At 44.1% G+C, this 19194-nt stretch overlaps 1 long non-coding RNA gene across 4 annotated transcripts in view; it reads left to right on the forward strand.

Annotated features, from left to right (window-relative positions):
• Positions 1–19194, forward strand: part of LOC109549324 (uncharacterized) — a 401131-nt gene that overhangs the window by 326594 nt on the left and 55343 nt on the right. For 3 of the 4 annotated variants that reach the window (XR_012325564.1, XR_012325562.1, XR_012325565.1), the window contains 2 exons: positions 9061–9205; positions 10123–10287. This is a non-coding gene — a long non-coding RNA (uncharacterized lncRNA). The remainder of the gene's footprint in view (positions 1–9060; positions 9206–10122; positions 10288–19194) is intronic. The other variant, XR_012325563.1, reaches the window with a different exon arrangement.

Here is a 19194-nt window from a genome sequence, read left to right on the forward strand (position 1 = left end):
GGAAGCCCATCAAAAGAGGTTGCCAGGGGCCCTGCACTTCAGTGGCAGCCCCGGTGTGTGAGATTTTCAAAGGTTGAAAGGGAAGACCTACTGGATGGGGATATTTGAGTAAGATCAGGAGGAAGCGGTGGAGTAGATTATTCCAATACCTTGGGCAGAATGTCCAGGCAGAAGATAAAAACAGTGCAAAGGTCCTGAGGCGGGAGGATGCTTGGTGTATCTGAGTAAAAGCAGAGGCCAGCACAGCTGAGCAGGATGAAGGAGGGACATGGCAGCCGAGGGGACCGAGAGGCGGAGGAGGGGCCGGATCATTCAGGTCATTGTACTCTGAAGGAGCTGGGGAGGAATTTGGGGGCTTTGAGCAGAGGATTAATTTAATGTGACAACTTTTAAAGGGTGTTTTGAGGCCTATGGTTGTAAGAGATCTAAGGTGGGAACAGAGATCTATTGCAATAATTCACGTAAGGAAGGGTAATGGCCCAGAGCTGGGTGATAGTGGAGGGTCTGATGAGACATTGTCAGACTCTGGACGTTTGTGACAACAAAACAATTGTGTTTCGGTGGGCGGGAGATGGACAGGAAGGTTTTTGCTGCTCCAGAAACGTATTTATTAGGCAAGCCACTGCATTTCCTCATTAGTCAGATGTGGGCTAGGTTAGGACTGTTCCCAGCTGGTTTAGTGGTTCTGTAAATTTAGGCTTGATTTTATTAAGCATTCATAAATCAAGCAGTAATTAAGTGCTTATTGTGTGACAGGAAGTGTCCATATGCTGGGGCTCTAGAATAAAACAAGGCAGGAAAATTCTCAGGACAGAGCAGTTTGGTGGAAGAACCAAGAACAATAAGAGAATATAAGACCGAGGTGTGAACAGCTGCCGTCGAGCAGACTGGGGCAGCGATGAACAGGCGCAAGGGGCCCTCGGAGCATGCGCACCACGGCGCCTGGACCATGCCCTCCTCCCTCGCGCTCCGGCCCCGCCCACGTAGCTGCAAGAGGCCCTACGATTCCAGGTCCTGGATTTCAGTCCGATGAGGTAAGGGAAAATCACTATTTAAAACGAAAACAGACAGAGAATTTGCAGCCCGTTTTCACAGGGAGTAGGATGTCTGCCTGCTTTGGAAGTTGCCAGATACAGGTCACCGACCCTGTCAATTCTACCATTTCAAGAAAAGCCTATTCAACCTGAAATCTGGAGCTAATTTATACATTTGGGATGGAGAAAATATCCTTATATGCACTAGAATAACTCCTCAGTAAGATAACGTCACTGCAAATGTTTCCAGAGGATAAAATTAAGACCAGAAGCCCAGTTCTTGTCTTCCTGACAGTTCATCAGACTTACGTTGTTACCACAGGACTGGCTCAGGGCTAGTTAATTAGTGCGGAATATTTGGAGAGATGGATACACGCAAGTCCCACGTGGTGCAACTGCTCTCTCCACCGACGCCTCTGAGTTTCTATTCGCTGAGACAAGAGTGAGTACCTCACAGGGAGGCTGACTATGGCAGGAGGAGGAACCGGGTCTCACAGGGCAGCTGAGTGTCCCCTCCTGACACGATTGCCGTGTCCCAGAGCTTCCCAGGGCCACCAGGAGAACCAAGGTCTCTGGGACCTGTTACTTAGAAAACCACAGCTGCTCTCACGCACCGGTGTCAGAGGGGCTTTTGAAAGGAACATTGGATCAGAAAAAGGGAAGACAGCGACTTCCTAATGGACTAAATGCTGGAGCCGAGGGCAAACGCTCTCTGATGCTGCATCACTTCCATCGCCTCCGTCCTCACGAGACCAATGCTGCATGTCATGTTTCTTAATGAGGGGTTCGAACCGGCTCTGCTTCTGCTAGCTCAGCCGGAGCCCTCCACCCGGCCCCTGGGACCCCATCGTGTGCCGGTCACTGGGCATGCTCAGAAAACAGGACATTAGGGCGAATTAGGGCACGCTGCCTGGAGAAAGCCCAGACCTCCGAGGCAGCGTATGTTTTTTCACTGACTGCATCGCGCTGGGCTGCTGGACTCGTGAAGTTGCACATCCTCTTGCCCTTGCCTGCTCCGTGGGGAGATGCAGCGATGTCTCTGCAAAACAGACCTAGAAGCAATATGCATGAAATAAAAAGAGCGAGCGAGGTGGATTTGCCCGAGGCTAGAACAGAGCAGACACGCTCCGTGAAGGTGTCTGCTTCTGCATCAGGCAGCTGTCTGTTCAGCACCAAGTAATCACCTGACATTTTTATGCTGTGGTCACTTATGCCCGTGTGCTCGTCGGGGTTTCCTGAAAGAGCCAGGGACGGCAGGAGGTAAGAGAAACGAAAACAAGGGGCAGGAAAAATGAAACAAGTCTCAGGAAGCTACAGCAGGAACATCCGGAAGCAAGATGCTCAAGATGGGGAAATCACGTTAAAGTAGAAGTTGTCTCTTTCTGCCCTGACCGCAGAGCTGCTGGTTTCCCCTGCGCGCCTGCGTGCACACACACACGCACACACACAGCAAAACAACGTGCCAGGTTAACCCCATTCAGTTGTCTGCAGCACTCGTACATTTTAACGGAGGTCACTTGCTTGTCTGCAAGTTCAGGAACGTTGATTAGCATAATCAAGCTCTCATACACAGACAGCCTGAAAAAAGATAATAAAAACAGCACCTATTTCTTAATTGGAGAAGATAGTGCTGTGAGGGCAAAAAATAAACACTGTGCCTGTGACGGGTTTTGTGGGGCAGGAGGAAGGATGTGTTAGCTGTGAAGGTTTCTCTAGACCTTGGAAGTCACGGGTGGGGAGTTCAAGTATTAGCTCTTGGAACATGGGAGACGTCTACTTCGTCATGTTTCCAAGACAGAGATGTGAACATTTTCAGTGCTTGACTGTTGTTTGTCGTGTGTGTGTGTGTGTGTGTGTGTGTCCTTTATCAACACTTAGTAGTATTTTAGGGGAAGAGGGACAAACTGTTCAACATGGCACTCTGACTCTACTTCACTTAGAAATCTGGAAGTGTTTTTCTCAAATAGATTTTGTTTTCTGCAATGAATCTTTTCTTATCATCAGTGCAATTTCAGAGCTTCACTGGAAAGCCTTCCCAGAAAAGGAAGCAGCGTCACACCAGGACTGTTGCGTGGTCTCCTCTGTTGAGTGATGGCCGAGTGACTTAAGGCTGAGAGTTGGGGTCTCCGTCTTACCCTCCTTATTCTGCCCTTCAGAATGGAAAGTGGCGGTTATGAGTTCCGCGTGCAGTGCACATGTCTGCCTTTGTATCTGTGGCCCAGCCTTACCTACATCCACCCACCTCCGTCTTCAGGGGGTAAATCCACCAAACGATGGCTTCTCAGGCCCATTTTCTAATGTTCCCCAACTCAGGAAATAGGAAGAGAGGGTGACACATTTTCCAGTCAGAGAGCTAAGGCTTCTGTTCTACCAACACCGATCACCAAAGTTCCTCTTGAAATTCATGTAATGGGCTAGGCTTTTTCTACCCTTCATATTTACAACGTTGGTGGCATGAGTCCAGACATGAACAGTGGTTCTCAGTGAGGAGGTGGGCAAGACTTCACCCCCACGGTCAGGAGGTTTCAAAGCCACCTGGATGGCATTTCCTAAATTACACATCCTTTTACTGAAATGTTCATGTATTTCCTTGAGGCTACATCTCAGCCCTCCCCTCCCCAGGAAACAATCACTGTCTTCTTGGGAGCTATGCGTACTGGTGACGAGTGGTCCCCCCTCAGATAATAGACCCATGAGCAGTGAATACACACAAATGTCTCTAGAGTAGCAACCCCTGTGATTACATACGAGGCATTTAATGCTATAAATACGATTTAAACAACTTGTTCTCTTCATCAATAATGTGGCAATAATGATGTGTAACTTATAGGATTACTGCATTAAATGATACACTAAATATAGCGTGTTTGGCATGTAATGTGGTCAATACACATTAGCTATTTTTTTTTTTTTAGGAGAAAAGATGGAAACCCACAAATGTAAAAGAGCGTTGGGGTATATCATCTAGTTCAGGTCAGCAAATATTTACCAAGTAAGTGCCAGGTACTAGGGATACAAAGGTAAGATTTTGCTCACTTCCTCAAGGTCCTTGCATTCCGTGGGAGAGACCCTTGCACGGAAGGGTGGTCATAACTGAGTGTTACGTGGCACACGGGCTGCTAGAGGTACGCATAGGGTGCCCAGTAGCAAGAGGAGATGGGAATAATTCAGCTGGGGTGGAACTGTGGGTTTAGGAAAGATTTCTAGGTAGAGACAACATTTACTTCTGGTGTTAAAGCAGGTTGGAGGCTGAGTATTAAGGGGAGAGAGTTTGAACATCACATTGAAAGGAGACAAAACAGGCAGGCACACACTAGTATTGTACTCTTTTTAAAAAGAATTTATTGGAGTAGAGTTGATTTACAATACTGTGTTACTTTCAGGTGTACAGAAAAGTGATTCAGTATACATATATATATATATATATATTCACTCTTCTTCATATTCTTTACCCATATTTATTACAGAATACTGAGTAGAAATCCCTGTGCTGTATAGTAGTTCCTTGTTGGCTATCAATTTTATATATAGTAGTATGTGTGTGTTAATCCCAAGCTCCTAATTTATCCCGCCCCCGACGTTTCCCCTTTGGTAACCATAAGTTTGTTTTTGAAACCTGTGAGTGTGTTTCTGTTTTGTAAATAAGTTCATTTGTATCATATTTTTAAAATTAGATTCCACATATAAGTGATATCATGTGATACTTGTCTTTCGCTGTCTGACTTACTTCACTTAGTATGATCATCTCCAGGTCCATCCATGTTGCTGCAAATGGTATTATTTTGTTCTTTTTTATGGCTGAGTAATATTCCATTGTATATATGTACCATATCTTCTTTATCCATTCCTCTGTCGATGGACATTGTTTTTGTTTTGATCTGTGGTTTGAAGACTCAGGAGGCCAGCGTTTGTGAAGGGTGTAGAAGACCTTGTGGAGAGGAACTATTTTAACTGGAGAACCAGGAATCTGCATTTCGAGAACAAAGTGTGAAGGCTTTGCTAGCCTCTTTTTTTGCACTTAGCGCCTTAACATCGTCATATTTTCTCTGACGTCAAGTTGTCATCCTCAGTAATTTGGGGGAAACTCCTTTGGGAAAGCACCTTAAATGTCATCACCTTTTGAGTCTTTTGGAGCTATTCCATATTCCCGTTCTGAATTTCCACAATCTCTTCCGTGACCTCATCTTTCACTTTCCTGCTCTGCACTTGTGTGTCTCCGTCTTCCCCATTTCAATTCCGTGTACCCCAGCCAGGTAACCCCTGTCCAGATTTCATTTGCCTCTCCTCCTCTGGGTTGTAGGTAAGCCCTGTACTCATTGCCAGAGTAACGTCGTTGATTTTCTCACCACTTCTCCACAGCTTCCTACTGTTTGTTCCTTGCCGACCGTCAACCCTATATGATGCACACAGCCTACTTTCTTTGATGCTAGAATTCAAGGCACTGATGGTTGAAGGCACTAAACTAACCATTGGATTTGCCACAGATGTACCATGTGGTCCATTATTCTGCAGATACTTAACGCTGTGCATGATAAAATTTTACTTTTCTACTAATCTTATTTGACTGAAGATCTTCGTTTTTATCACTAGCTGAAAACCCATCAAAATATTTCTTAGTGGAAGCTGACAAAATCCTTGTACATCTGTTCACTGTCTTAACTTTAAGCCTATGTTAAATACATCTGCTCCCAATTTGCTAAGAGCCTTCATCCATTCCAGTGGATTCTTCCCTCTTTGCTGACCCCTGTCCTGTGCTACTTCCCACATACATATATAAGTATGTTCCAATGTCTTTTATTTTATTTTATTTATTTATTTTTTGCCGTATGCGGGCCTCTCACTGTTGTGGCCTCTCCCGTTGCGGAGCACAGGCTCCGGACGCGCAGGCTCAGCGGCCATGGCTCACGGGCCCAGCCGCTCCGCGGCATGTGGGATCTTCCCAGGCCAGGGCACGTGTCCCCTGCCTCGGCAGGCAGACTCTCAACCACTGTGCCACCAGGAAAGCCCCAAATGTCTTTTATCTTAAATACACGCACCTCCCTGTACCCCGATCGTGCTGAAGCCATCCCAAACTCTGTGTAATCTTCCAGCCTTTGCTCACGTGTCTCCCTTTGCCTGAAATTCAATTCCCTGCGTCATCTGGGTATTACATCATCAATCGTTTGAGATGCTGTCTCTTAGGTGAAGACTGTTTTTCCCCTCACTACTGGCGAGGTCAGGTGCTCCCACTGCATCCTCCCATAGCCCCTTGGGTTCACCTCCACGATAGCCGCTCTTTCCTAAGTGTTTGCTTTTGTGCATCTGCCCGTCTCGGAGCTGCTCCTCAGCTAACACGGTGTTTGCTGTCTACCCGTCATTGTCTAAAATAGCCTGGGGCATAGCAAGACTCCGTGGAGTGGAGGAGTGATGAATGCATACACGAATGAACCACAGGGCTGCTTACCTGTGCCCTTCCCCCCCCAAAGGCCTAAGTTCTTTGTTGAAAAGCCACGGGGGGAAGCACCAAGAAAGCGGTCCTTTTTTTCCCTTTCTTGCAAGAAGTAAGGAAATTGATTACATTAGCAGTAGGTTACAGTATAAGGACAAGCTACATAGATATATATACGCATACATCATCAATTTGGGAGCACTTACACTGCCACGTATGTCACGAGTTTGAGAGAAAATTCGTCGCCAGATTGAGAGAAAAAGCAACATCACCAACCTGGGAGAATTTGCATCACCAGGTTGGGAAAACAAGGAACATATAAAGAGATAGCGCATACATCACCAACTTAAGAGAACTTCATCCGGATGCAAGCGATGCTGAGAAGTCCCTGGAACAGCAATCTGGAATCCCAACTGGGAAGGTCCCGGGCGGTGCGTCCACTCCACGGGTGAGACTTCAGAGCGTCGCCCCAAGGAATCCTGCTTTTTCGCCAAGCCGCAAGCTGGTAATCACCAGCTTACGTGCGAACGTGCAGCTCTGGCTATTAAGTTAAATGCTTGTGTTTCTAATCATAAGTCTCAGAACGTTCGCGGATCCCTGGGAACTGGCCAGATTCCCAGGGCCCAGGAAGCTTCACGACTAACTCCCCTTGCTGGTTCTCAAGACCTGCTGGCTTACTCCCTTCTTTGTGAGTTGAGAAGAGCGGTCCTTTTGCAAAGGCTCTGGAGCAAGTGTTTCTCGACAGAGGCCGTAGGGTTTGGGCTGAGGAGGTTGGTTTCGCATAGCTATTGTATTCTCCTCTCTGGCCTGTTACCTGTTCACTCTAGCTGATGGGGAAGCATGAGGCTGCAAACTGAGAACGACTGTCAGCTTCAGTGATTTCGGAAAAGACTTCCTTCTTACTAAGCAATCTGTGCTTTTAATAATAACACAAGTACGTTTTATATGTGTGAGTGGCACAAAGTCTGCGGTTACTGAAAGGTGGTTTTAGCTGCACCCTATAACCACATTTGGAAGGGGGACAAAAAGTCATAATGATCTCCCAGCTGGGAAGCTTTCACCTTCTTATCTGAGACCTCAGTAGCAAAGTGGAGCTCGGAGAATTTATGTATGTTTCCAGGAAGAATGAAATGATGTTTAGCCTCGAAAAAATGTATCTTAGAACACCTTGAGAATTCAAGGACCCAAATAGATACTCACTAGCAGAAAGAATCTTGAGAAGCAGTTATGCTGCTTAAAAAGTAGAAAACCCTGGATTACAGTATGCAGTAAGTTGGAGAGTAAGTTTAACATTTTTAGGGTAATAAAAAGCCGATGTAGCTGCCGTTTGCACATGTCCAGGCTTTGTTTTCTGGATAGTGAGGTAATATCATCGTACCACAAAGCACAGGAAAGACCACAACAAAACTTCTGCATCAGGGGACACAAGAGATCTGGGGACCCATAACCAAAAAAGAGGGATGATTTGCAACATGAATATAAATTTTTAAAGCCCCAAACTGTGTATTGGGCAGTTAACTAAATACCCAAGGCATATATGATTATTTCTGTCAGTGTTTAATGCCAGGAAAATATTCACAGAGGTCAACAGAGAATTTTAACCATGAAAAATTAATGATACATATTTTTACATGACATAGCCTCTGAGGCTTTTGTAATATTGAGGGATTAGTAATCTGGGTAAGCAATGATATATTTCTAGCCACCCTTTTTTTTTTTTTTGGTGCGGTACGCGGGCCTCTCACTGCTGTGGCCTCTCCTGTTGCGGAGCACAGGCTCCGGACGCGCAGGCTCAGCGGCCATGGCTCACGGGCCCAGCCGCTCCGCGGCATGTGGGATCTTCCCGGACCGGGGCACGAACCCACGTCCCCTGCATCGGCAGGCGGACTCTCAACCACTGCGCCACCAGGGAAGCCCTAAGCTGCGGTGTTTGATACGTCAGGTGTATTAAATGCATTTCGCCTTAGGATATTTTCAACGTACGATGCGCTCATTGTGACATAAGCCTATCGGTCGAGGGAGATCCGTATTGTGGGGGTGGCCTGAATGCCTGGAAGAGAAGCAGCTGCCCACCAGGGTCAGCAGCCTGTGGGGGTTAGATGAGGGGAAAATAAAATTCTATCGTATTTGAGCCATTTGCATTTTGAGTCTGTTTATTAGAACTGTCTAGCCTCCATTAACTAATACAAGTGACCTGGGGACATCCAGTTTGCATCACTGGAGGAAGGGAGAGTGCGTCATGGGGAAGAGTGATGAACATTTTAAGCCCATTGAGTTGGGAACCAATTTTAAACACTGGATTTCCAGAACTTCTGATCCTGTCACACTTGAAAAAGTTTCTCTCTAGCAAAAGCTTGTGTCTGGACTTCAAAATTTAAAAAAAAAAAAAGTTGCTAACCAGTCTACTGCTCTGAGACGTAACTGTTCCCAAACTCGGGTTCAGCCTTCAATTATCCCTTCCACACAGAAGCTTCCCTTCTCCGCCTTTGCCCAAACTTGCTATCAAAGAACTCTTGCCTTACTTCAATATTTCTAATTAACCTTATCTCAGCGTTTCCCTGGGTGGTTTAATCTGTTGCTCAAATATTCTTCTTACAGAAATACAGTTAACCTGTGGCCACACAGCAATGTGACTGAGCAACTGTTGCCTGGCCTGACAACCTGAGGCGAGACTTGTCTGGAACGGAACTCAGACGGAAGACCGCTTGTCTGGATGGTTTGCGTAAACGCTTTGCTCCCAGAGGTACGTGGACTGAGATTTTTCTTATACTCTTTCCTCTGCTCGCAGTACAGGAATTTAATGCCTGTCCTGATGCAGGTCTGTTCACCATCTCTCATAGGTTTAGACATTTAGATCAACAAGAAAAAATGGTACAAAGAGCTTACTGCTGTTTTCAAAATCGAATAAACTGAATAATATTTTTATTCAAATAGTTTAAATGTTCTAGTGCATACACAGCAGAAAATGTGGTGCTTTAACTTTTGATGGAAATGAATTCATGCCACGCTATTAAGATGTGTTTCCAAAATAACCAATGTGCCACGGTAACTTCATGAACATACAGCTTCTAATGATCGCCTGTAGAATAAGACTATGTATTCTTTTACTACTGTGAGTTTTATTTGGGTGATGAGAGTAATTATTCTGGCTATCGTTAGATATGATCGTCCCATTTATTCTGGTATTCTTTGTTACTTTATTGAAATATCAAAAAAATTCTCCAGAAATGATCCAGAGAAGGGTAATAACATCTTTGATGTATGTCTACCCATCAGTCAACAGCTATGTACTGAGAGCTTTTTATGAGATGAACAGGAGGAGGATGTTTGAAGACCTCTGGGATGGATAATATATACCACTTAGAGGTTCAGGCAGAAGCAGATTTAATACATAAATTAGATGCTTGTAAGAGAGTTGAGATGATGAAATGATGAACGCTCCAGACTGAGCCTCCAGAATTTTACTACTAGAAAAATTCCCCAGACTGGCTTGCCAGTGGAGCCTCTGCCTCTGCCACAGGCAGGGGTCGGGGGGGCGTGGAACTGCTCCGGCAGCCTCCAGGATGATACAGCCTTACCTGAGTCCCAGGTAGAGCCAGTTGTGCGCCTCATGTCCCAGCACTCACCTTCCCACTGTTCTGAATTGTGGTCCCTATGCAGGTACATCTAACTGGGGAACCTAAACGTATCCAAGACACCTGGCCACAAGGAAGTATGAGAAGTGTAGATTTTAGCTTTCAAGCCTTTGCATAACAGGAAGGCACACTGAGGAAAGCTGAGACGCGCGTGACCAGCCAAGTTACAAAGCTATTGTACGGAATAAAGGTAAGTTAACTGTCAATTGAAATAGAACATAATATAGGAAATACAGATGCTGTGAAAACACCTAAGGGCAGCATCAAAACCGGACTTGGAAGGATGGCTGGTGAAGACTTCCTCTTAGAAGTGGTAGCTGAGCTAAGCCCTGACAAAAGAGAAAACTGAGTGTGCCCGGTGAATGGACCTTTAGCTGGTCCCATCCACTCGCCGGTTAAGGGGCTCAGGCAGGAACCTTGAAAAGAGCTAGTTAAGCAGAAGCCAGATTGCATTGGTCTTTGTAAGCCAAGTTAAGGAGTTTGCTCTTTTTGCTAATAAAATGAAGCATTCAAGAATTTAAGAAAGGGAATGACATATGCAGATTTCCGTTTTAAAAAGTCCACGTTGACAGTGAAATTTTCCAAACGGATTGGAGAGAGGCAACCCCGGAGTTAGGAATACAGGTTGGTTGCAGAGGCTGGAAGTAGGTTCACAGAATTGATGATGGAAAGAGTGGACAGGTTTGAGAGCTGTTAATAACCAATGTTTGGTATTTGGTTTTAGGTTAGTTGAGAGAATAAGAGAGAGCATTTCTATCTATTTATCTATATAAAATATGTTATACTATAACTATAAAATTGTAACACATTACACTATCATAAAATTGTGTACTGTATTACACATAAATAATACTGTAATATATAGTAATGTATATTATAATAAGTCATGGTACAGTATACTTTTTTGGCAAGACAGTGCATGCCAGTGCCATTTACTGAAAAAGGCAGCACCAGACATGACGTTTACGTGGGTACAATGATTTTATAAGGCTTATGGGGCATCCACGCAGACATCAAAGGAGAAGTGGAATGGAAGCTCAGGAGAACGTTCTCGAGTGGCCGCAGAGATTCAGGAGTTACCGTCGTATCAACGGCAGTTGTAGCAATAGGAGTGGATGGGTTGTGTAGGAAAGGCGCAGAATAGGAAGAGAAGAGAGACTAGGATAGAACCCAGAAGAACAGAGATGGTGAAAGGACTGGAAAAAAGTAGAAATTCCTTTAACAAATGAGATGCAGGTAACCGAAAAAGGAAGAGGAAAAGCTGCAATTGTGGTAATGGACATTATGGGAAGAAAACGTTTTAATGAGAGAGAAATAATGATTCAAATCTCCCGAGAGATTAAAAAACATGGTCCTTTGAGTTATCAACAAGGCAGCTCTTGGCAAGTTTGACGGGATAATGAGAGCAGAAATGGGCGTTCAGAGGGCTGAGGTGTGAGTGAAAAGAGGTGGCAACAGGACTTTTTGCCAATTATTTCGAGAGATTTGACAGAAAAGGGGAGAAAAGAATGAAGTAATTGGGGAGGTTAGGAGATGAAGGGGTTGTGTGTCATTTTATTTTAAGTTGAAAGAGATTTGAGAACATTTAAGTTTTATTGCAAAGTCGCCAATTGAGAACAATATATTGAAATTAAAAAAGATTTCCTGCTGCAGTTCTGACATATTGAGAGCTTAGAATTTGTCACTCCTACCCTTACAATAAGAAAAAATGAAACGAATTAGAAAGCAACGACTTTCTTGGATCCAACAAGAATTGAGATCTCAGGGCAGTCAACCTCCGCCCCCCCGCCCCCCGCCCCAAGTCTGGAGAGAGAGTTGAACCCAGAGTCCCAGTCAAGGTCTACTTACCTGGAACAGAAGCTGTTGGACCATAAACTGGCGGGAATACTTCCACAGCTGTTCTGCTGAATTGCCGGGCCTGCGTGTGGACTCGGGAAGTGAGAAGCTCACAGACCTCCATCTTGGGGGTCTCCCACACGTCCGTGGATTCCACCTCCAGGAACTTATCGGATTTTCATGGTGAAGGGCTGAGTAAGATCCCCTCCAGGCTTTGGCAGGAGGAGGAAGAGTTCTCCACAACAAGGACCTACTTTTGGGAAAAGACCTCACTGGAGCCTCACCTGCCCAGGGGATGGCATTTCTGACTCCAGACCTCTCTTCCTTCCCTTTCTCATCTCGGGTGGAGGGTGAGAGACACTTGTGAAGCCCACGGGACCAATTAAAATCTGAGGTTCATTCATAATGGAACAATTCCCCTCCCCACCCATTATCACCCCATCCACCATTCTCCAATATAAGAGTGGATTACAGCTGAAAAAGCTGCAAGATGCAGACTCAGCTAAGGAGGCCTTCTCACAGAAGCCCCCAAACGACACAGGAGAAGAAAACAAGATGCTTAAGGAATTGGAAGACTCTGGCACCTACAACTAAAAATACATTAAGTACAGCCCAACTCTTATCCAGATTAACATAAAACCTCATAACAGAGGACTGTTCATCTCAGTTTCTAGCTGGCTTTTCACAACAACAGCAACAAAAGCAGAAGGCATGATAAAATGCAAGTAAAAGCAGAGACTAAAGAGACAAAACAAGCATCAGAACCGAACTCAGACATGAAACAAATGATCATGCGGGGAATTTTAGAATAACTATGATGAATATATTAAGGACTCTAATGGAAAAATTAGACAACATGTAAGACCAGATGGATAGCACTAAGCAGAGAGATGGAAGTCCTAAGACAGAATCAAAAGGAAATGCTAGAAATTAATGAGAGAAAAAAAGCTTGAAGATAGGTCAATAAGAATGTCCCCAAATGAGATGGAAAGGGGAAAAAGAATGAATAAAACTGGAACAAAGTACTCAAGAACTGTGGAGTACTTTCAAAAGGTATAACAAATATATAATTGTAATACCAGAAAGAGATGAAAGAAAGTGTGGAAGAAAAGAGACATTGGCAGTGATAATGGCCAAGAATTTTCCAAAATCAATGACAGACACCAAACCAGAGATCCAGGAATCATGAATAACACCAAGCAGGATAAATACCAAGAAGAAGGGACGGAGAGAAGATAGAATGATTTCTGGACATGGCGGTGGGTGTGAACCAGATTACAGGGGAGGTCCTAGACATGAGCGTAAGTGTCAGTTCCCATTGTATTGGGGTTGGAGGACAAGACCCACGTGGATCCAGGAGTCGTGCTTAGTGTTGAAAAGTCCAGGTGATATCAGCCTGAGGCTGGGGCTCCCCCCCGCTGCTCCCCTTCCTCCTCTTCCTCCTTCTTTGGTAGCAGAAATAATTCTGACTATGTGGTCAGGCTTAGGAGAGAGAGAGGGAGTTTTCTGGTTCAAGAATTATGGGGAAGTTTTATTGAGTACTGAGGCTCCTTTGAAGGAGAAAACTTTATATTCATCATTCTGTGATCGCTATTGCTGGATGTCCGAGGTCTGTCTACAGTTGGATGGAGACACAGGACTTCAGGATTCATCAAGGGAGTTCTCGTCCGTCAAACAGCCCAGGTAGTGGCAGAAATTCTGTGTGAAACTGTCTCTTCACTTGCCACCCCCGTCTGCCCTGACCCCAGCCTTGTCCTCCTGGGCCTTTAGCATGTGTGCTCCCTCCTTTCATCCCTCGTAGTATTTATTCATTCTTCTCACGCAACACAGTTTACAGGATCCAGTTGCTTCTCATATCCTTTAGGAGAACAAAATATGGTGTAAAAATAAATGTACAAATAAATCAATAATACGCATGATTTACAATAACACTTGCCCGACTTGCATGCCTTCCCTCTCCTTCTGTACTGTAACCGTGGTGGTGCGTATAAAGTAACCGCCTGTGGACGGATGTGGAAATGTTATTTCATTTTCTGGTGTTGCCCCTCATCGTAAAGCCAGTCTTCTCACGTTTGGTAGCCAGCTGAAAAGGGACCAATGTAATAACGATCTAAGAAAGAAGACTTGCTTTGATACTTAGCGTCTAAGTTCAGAATAGGACTTACAGTGGGTGAGGATAGACTGGAAACGCAACACACACACACACACACACACACACACACACACACACACAGAACCCAGTGCACCACTGAATAATCCAGCCAGGGGTGCAGGAGGGCATTTTGGGGGAGAAGAATGCAGTTGGAAGCAGTAGGGGTAGGTACCCCCCTATGCTCATATCTTGACATGAGAGAGCTGAACAGCAAAATAGAACGCTGCCCAGTGCTTCGGAGAACCTAGGAGGGCAGGGGACTTGCCATCCGCCCTGCAGACCGCAGGCTCACAAATGTGACCGTCTAGCCACCAAGGCACAGAGCAGGCGCCAAAGCCCCAGAGCTTCCCTGGCTCCTTGGGAAGCCAGGGATGGAAGACAATCTGTAAACTTCCCTGGGGCCTCAGCAGAGCCCTGAGCCAGCTGAGAGACAGAAGTGTCTTACCAGGAGCTAAGATAAGGTCACCAGGTAGGAACATGAGAAAATGCATCCAAAAATGGGGCGCGAATGGCCTGTCAGGGACACAGGAGCAAAACTCATTACAACTTGAAGTAAAGGCAATGCTGCCTGCCAGGGAAACAAGGCAGGGGTGGTGGGGGTCAGACAGGCTGCAGAGCCACCTGGAAGGAGCCCGCCTGCCCCTGAGCGTAGAGTTCAGGCTGGCGGAGGGAGCCCCTCAGGGCACCAGGGAGGGAAGTCAGGCTCTGGTGATCTAATCGTGGAAGGAATATCCCCTAAACCCCGAGATGGTATATGAGTGAGAAGTCAGGCACTCAGAGGACGGGGTTACATGGGGAAGGGCCTGCAGCAGGAGGGTTCATTGGTTCCGTCTTGGGAGCTGCAGGCCACATCCTTTCATTCTGTACTTCAGCTGGATCTAACGTGGGTTTGTAAATCACTGCATCATAAAATAAAAGCTGATGATCTAATTAATTGTTTTTATGCACCGGCGATAGCGTAACCATATGCTGTAGAAAGGCTTTCTTTTACGTAGAGACAGGTAACTGTCATCCTCGGGAATTACCAGTATTGAGTGACTGTCATCCTCGGGAATTACCAACACTGAGCGCCTTTCTTCTATCTTTCCTGCTGGCTTCGCACAGTCCTCGGAGCCGATCACGCTTCTGTCAGGATGCTTCCAGAAACAGCTAAACATGGATGGACCTAGAGACTGTCATACTGAGCGACGTAAGTCAGACAGAGCTAGACAAATATCATACGATATCACTTATATGTGGAATCTAAAAAAGGGTACAAATGAACTTATCTACAAAACAGAAAGAGAGTCACAGATGTAGAAAACAAACTTATGGTGACCAGGGTTTAACCGGAGGGGGGGATAAATTGGGAGATGGGGACTGACATATACACACTGCCATATAGAAAAAGATAACTAATAAGGACCTACTGTACAGTACACGGAACTCTACTCAATACTCTGTAGTGACCTGTATGGGAAAAGAATCTAGAAGAGAGTGGATACATGTATATGCATAACTGATTCACTTTGCTGTACCCCTGAAACTAACACAACATTGTAAATCAACTGTATTCCAGGAAAAATTTAAAAACCAGCGAAACGACACAGCAAAAACCTTGCTTTCCTTTTCTTTAATAGGCAGCTCCTTCTCAGGACAGCATGTCAGAATTTCATGGCTCTTAAGTTTTCCTCAGTCTTCCTTTACCTGAGCTGATTCTTCACTTCTGCCTTTATGCGGTCAGGTTCAGATCTGCCCACAGTGTGATGATTAATGGCTACATAAAAGCGCAACCCGAGTGGGAATTTGCCTGAAAGTATTGTTCTGAAGTGGTTGCGAAACAAATCAGAATTGCCTCCAGGACTCTTAGAGGGAGGATGGATCAGGCCTGAGCAATGTTACCCTCACCTACCAGGTAAAAACCCCTTTATTTCAGGAAACCTGACTCTCGTTAATTCTTTAATTCTCTCCTCTCTCCCTTTCTCCCATTCACTCCTGCAGCTTTTGCTCTATTGGAAACATGCTTGTCTTCATTTGCTTATATCTTCCGGTCCCAGGAGCATAGTAGGTACATGCGTATTTGCTGTATGAATAAATGATGAATCTACCCATCCTTGATGACAGAGTCTTTTAATAATTTGTCACATCTACAAAGAAATTTGCAGCTTAGTCCAAAGGCAAACATGGCTAGTTAATAAAGATAATATCTGGCAGCACAGAAATACTATTAAATTAAAAATAAGCTTAGAATGATTTTTGTGATGAGTTACATTCTCGAAATTAGAATGCGTTTTGTAACTTCTCCTTTCCAACGACGTGAGCACTTTGGCTGAGTACCTCTAGTTCTGTTGAGTTTCGTTGCTACACGTTGTTCTTTAGAGAGTTTTTAATTAGTTTTAATTTGGAAAAAGAACATTTTTGTGTTCTGTGATGAAAACTGTCAAAATAATATGAATAAAGAATATACTTCATTTGTACTCACGTGGAAATTCATGATTACACTCATCTAATCTGTAAATAATTTTTCCCCTATGTCACTTTCTAATTATTTTGTACAAAGTTTTACTCACATTGGTAATGATTATGACACGTCACTTGCAAGTTTATTTGGCATCTTTACTGCGTGTTTTGCAGTGGACTCTCCTTCCCATCATATTAATTTATTTGGCGTAACAAAAGCATGTGGACGATTCCACCATCTTGTAACTTTGTGCTGTTGGGAGATTATTATGTAATGTATGTTATGAAAAATAATAACCTAATAATGTCTTAGGAGTTACTGCTGAGGTCAGGGCACACTTTTGACAAAAGGGAACTTGGGAGAGGAGGTGGAGCTTCTTTTCTCTTCCTGCTCTACTGACTTGCCTGCAATGCTGAAATTCATAAGGTGTCTTACAAGACTGTCCCGCGAGATTCGCAATCAGTTATTCTTGGTGTCAAGCAACGATCAGCTGGTAGCGTTGCCTTATATTTGCTCTCCCTCCTTCTCTGTCTCAGTCATCTTTGCTGTCCTTCTGCTTCCCCATAATTTCATTTCACAATATATTAGTAGCATATAAGCTTTTGTGCTTATATATATACAGAATTTTAAGAAAAAATTTTCTAAATTGCTTCTGGGGTTTCTGGAATCTGATTAGATTTAAAGACACTAATGACTCTATTTCCAGTAGTAACGAGAGCACCGATAGCTCATGGCATGGTCCGGCAACAGAGATACAAAGTATCACTGTTGAAGACTCTTAGTCAGACAGCCACAGGAAATAAGAATGTCATTGAACATGTATATGACACTTTTGAACATTTTTACCAAATTAACAAGTATAATGAGGTTGGCTAGTTACTCCTAAGGTCACTGGACAAAGTGGGGAAAGAAAGCGGTGGGGTGAGGTATTTGAATACCCAGCTCAAGTACCACAAAAAATGACCTGAAAGCGTCTGTGACTACCCTGAAAGAGACCTTCATCTCCTGTAGCTGCTGGGCTGGGATTATTGAAAATCAAACTCAGAATCTCATCCTGCAAAAGGCTGAATTACAATGCTAGTTGAGAAACCCCTGCATTCTCTCTGTAGCCTCCAGGGCAGGCACAGAATTCAGCAAACATCCCTTGAACAAAATGAAATATGTGTTCGAGGCTATTCAAGTTTCCCTTTTTTTTCCTCCAGTCCCATTTGGCTGCTTCAAGTTTTGTTTGTTTCCTTTCCCCCGACCTGGGGCTTTTCGGGACCTGCCTGATTCATACAGCTCCTGTCTACCACTGGCAAATGGCCCCGGATGGCAGGAGAGCTAGCAGCATCTCACTCACAGCTCCCCTGAGAAGGCTTCTCCTCTCTGGGATTGTATTTCGTCTTCTTCAATCCCGTCACTATCCCAAGCCTTTAAAATTAGACCATTTCTGTAAATTATCTGTTTTTTCCCTAAAGTTTGCAGAGGTGACCTTGCCTTGTGCAACCCACTCTAGGCTACCTAGAAGTGGAATCCTTCACTAAAACTTTTTTCTTAAGCTTTAACTAGATCAGGTCTCTGAATGCTGACTAGGAAAATAACTTTGGGGTACTATTAGCCTAGTTCTGAAAGTTTTCCTCTAAATATAACTTTCTTTTAAGTATTAAGGGCATCTATTAATAACCTATCTCTTCATTACCAAAATTATTAATTAGGTTTAGCCGGACAGATCCTTCTTTCCTGCTTTCTGCTGCTTCCATGCCAGTTTGGGCCTTTTATCATGGAAAACATACATGAAATAACTTCCTAACAACCCTCCTAGCCATTAACTTACGTCCCTTGTCGCCATGAGTTTTCAAACCCAGCTTTATATTTAGTTCAGCTGAAGACAGAAAGATTCATTAGGACACATTGGAGAAGAGAAAGATTTTTAGCCAAAAGAAAAGATGTTTCAATGTCATATATTTTCCAACATTTCAAGAAATGTTCTTGGAAGCTGTCGTACTGCTGAGTGCAAAATTTGGGGACCAATTGAAGGTAATCATGAGAAATAAAATTTCTGGTAATAATAATAATAATAGAGCTCTTAGGAGAAAGGAAACCTCCCAAAGAAGACCTCACAAGATGCTGATTCTGCCACGAAATGAAGCTTTGCACTCCTTGTTACCGGAATTGTTCCCTGAAGGTTAAACTGTCCATGTCACGTATGTGGCTTTGACTAGAGAGTCACACCAGTTAATCCCTAGGAATTTTTCCCATCTAATATTTTATGACTTAATTAGACACAGGGTAGTGCTAAAGAAAGACAAGGGATTGGACCAGTTGGTGGTGGGAAAGAAGGGAGCAGGGAGAAACAGAAGCCTCTTCAAAAATGCAGAGATTTGTTGAATATATAATACTTACATTTGTAAATATATATTTCATGTTTATTTAATATATACAAATATGTGTGAATGCAGGTGTATGTATGTGTGCGTATATATGAGCATGTATATCAACACACACATATATAACTGTACATATATACATACCTTACATTTTATTTTTATATGGAAAAGAGCTCGGGGTTTATACATTATTATGTAACCTGCTTTTCCCACTCAATACATAGTGTCTCCACGTCATTACATATTTTTCCATAACCTGATTTTAGTGGCCGTGAAATACTTTATTGTATTGAATTTGCC

Source organism: Tursiops truncatus, chromosome 14 (assembly GCF_011762595.2).
Source record: "Tursiops truncatus isolate mTurTru1 chromosome 14, mTurTru1.mat.Y, whole genome shotgun sequence".
NCBI classification, from domain to species: Eukaryota; Metazoa; Chordata; class Mammalia; order Artiodactyla; family Delphinidae; genus Tursiops; species Tursiops truncatus.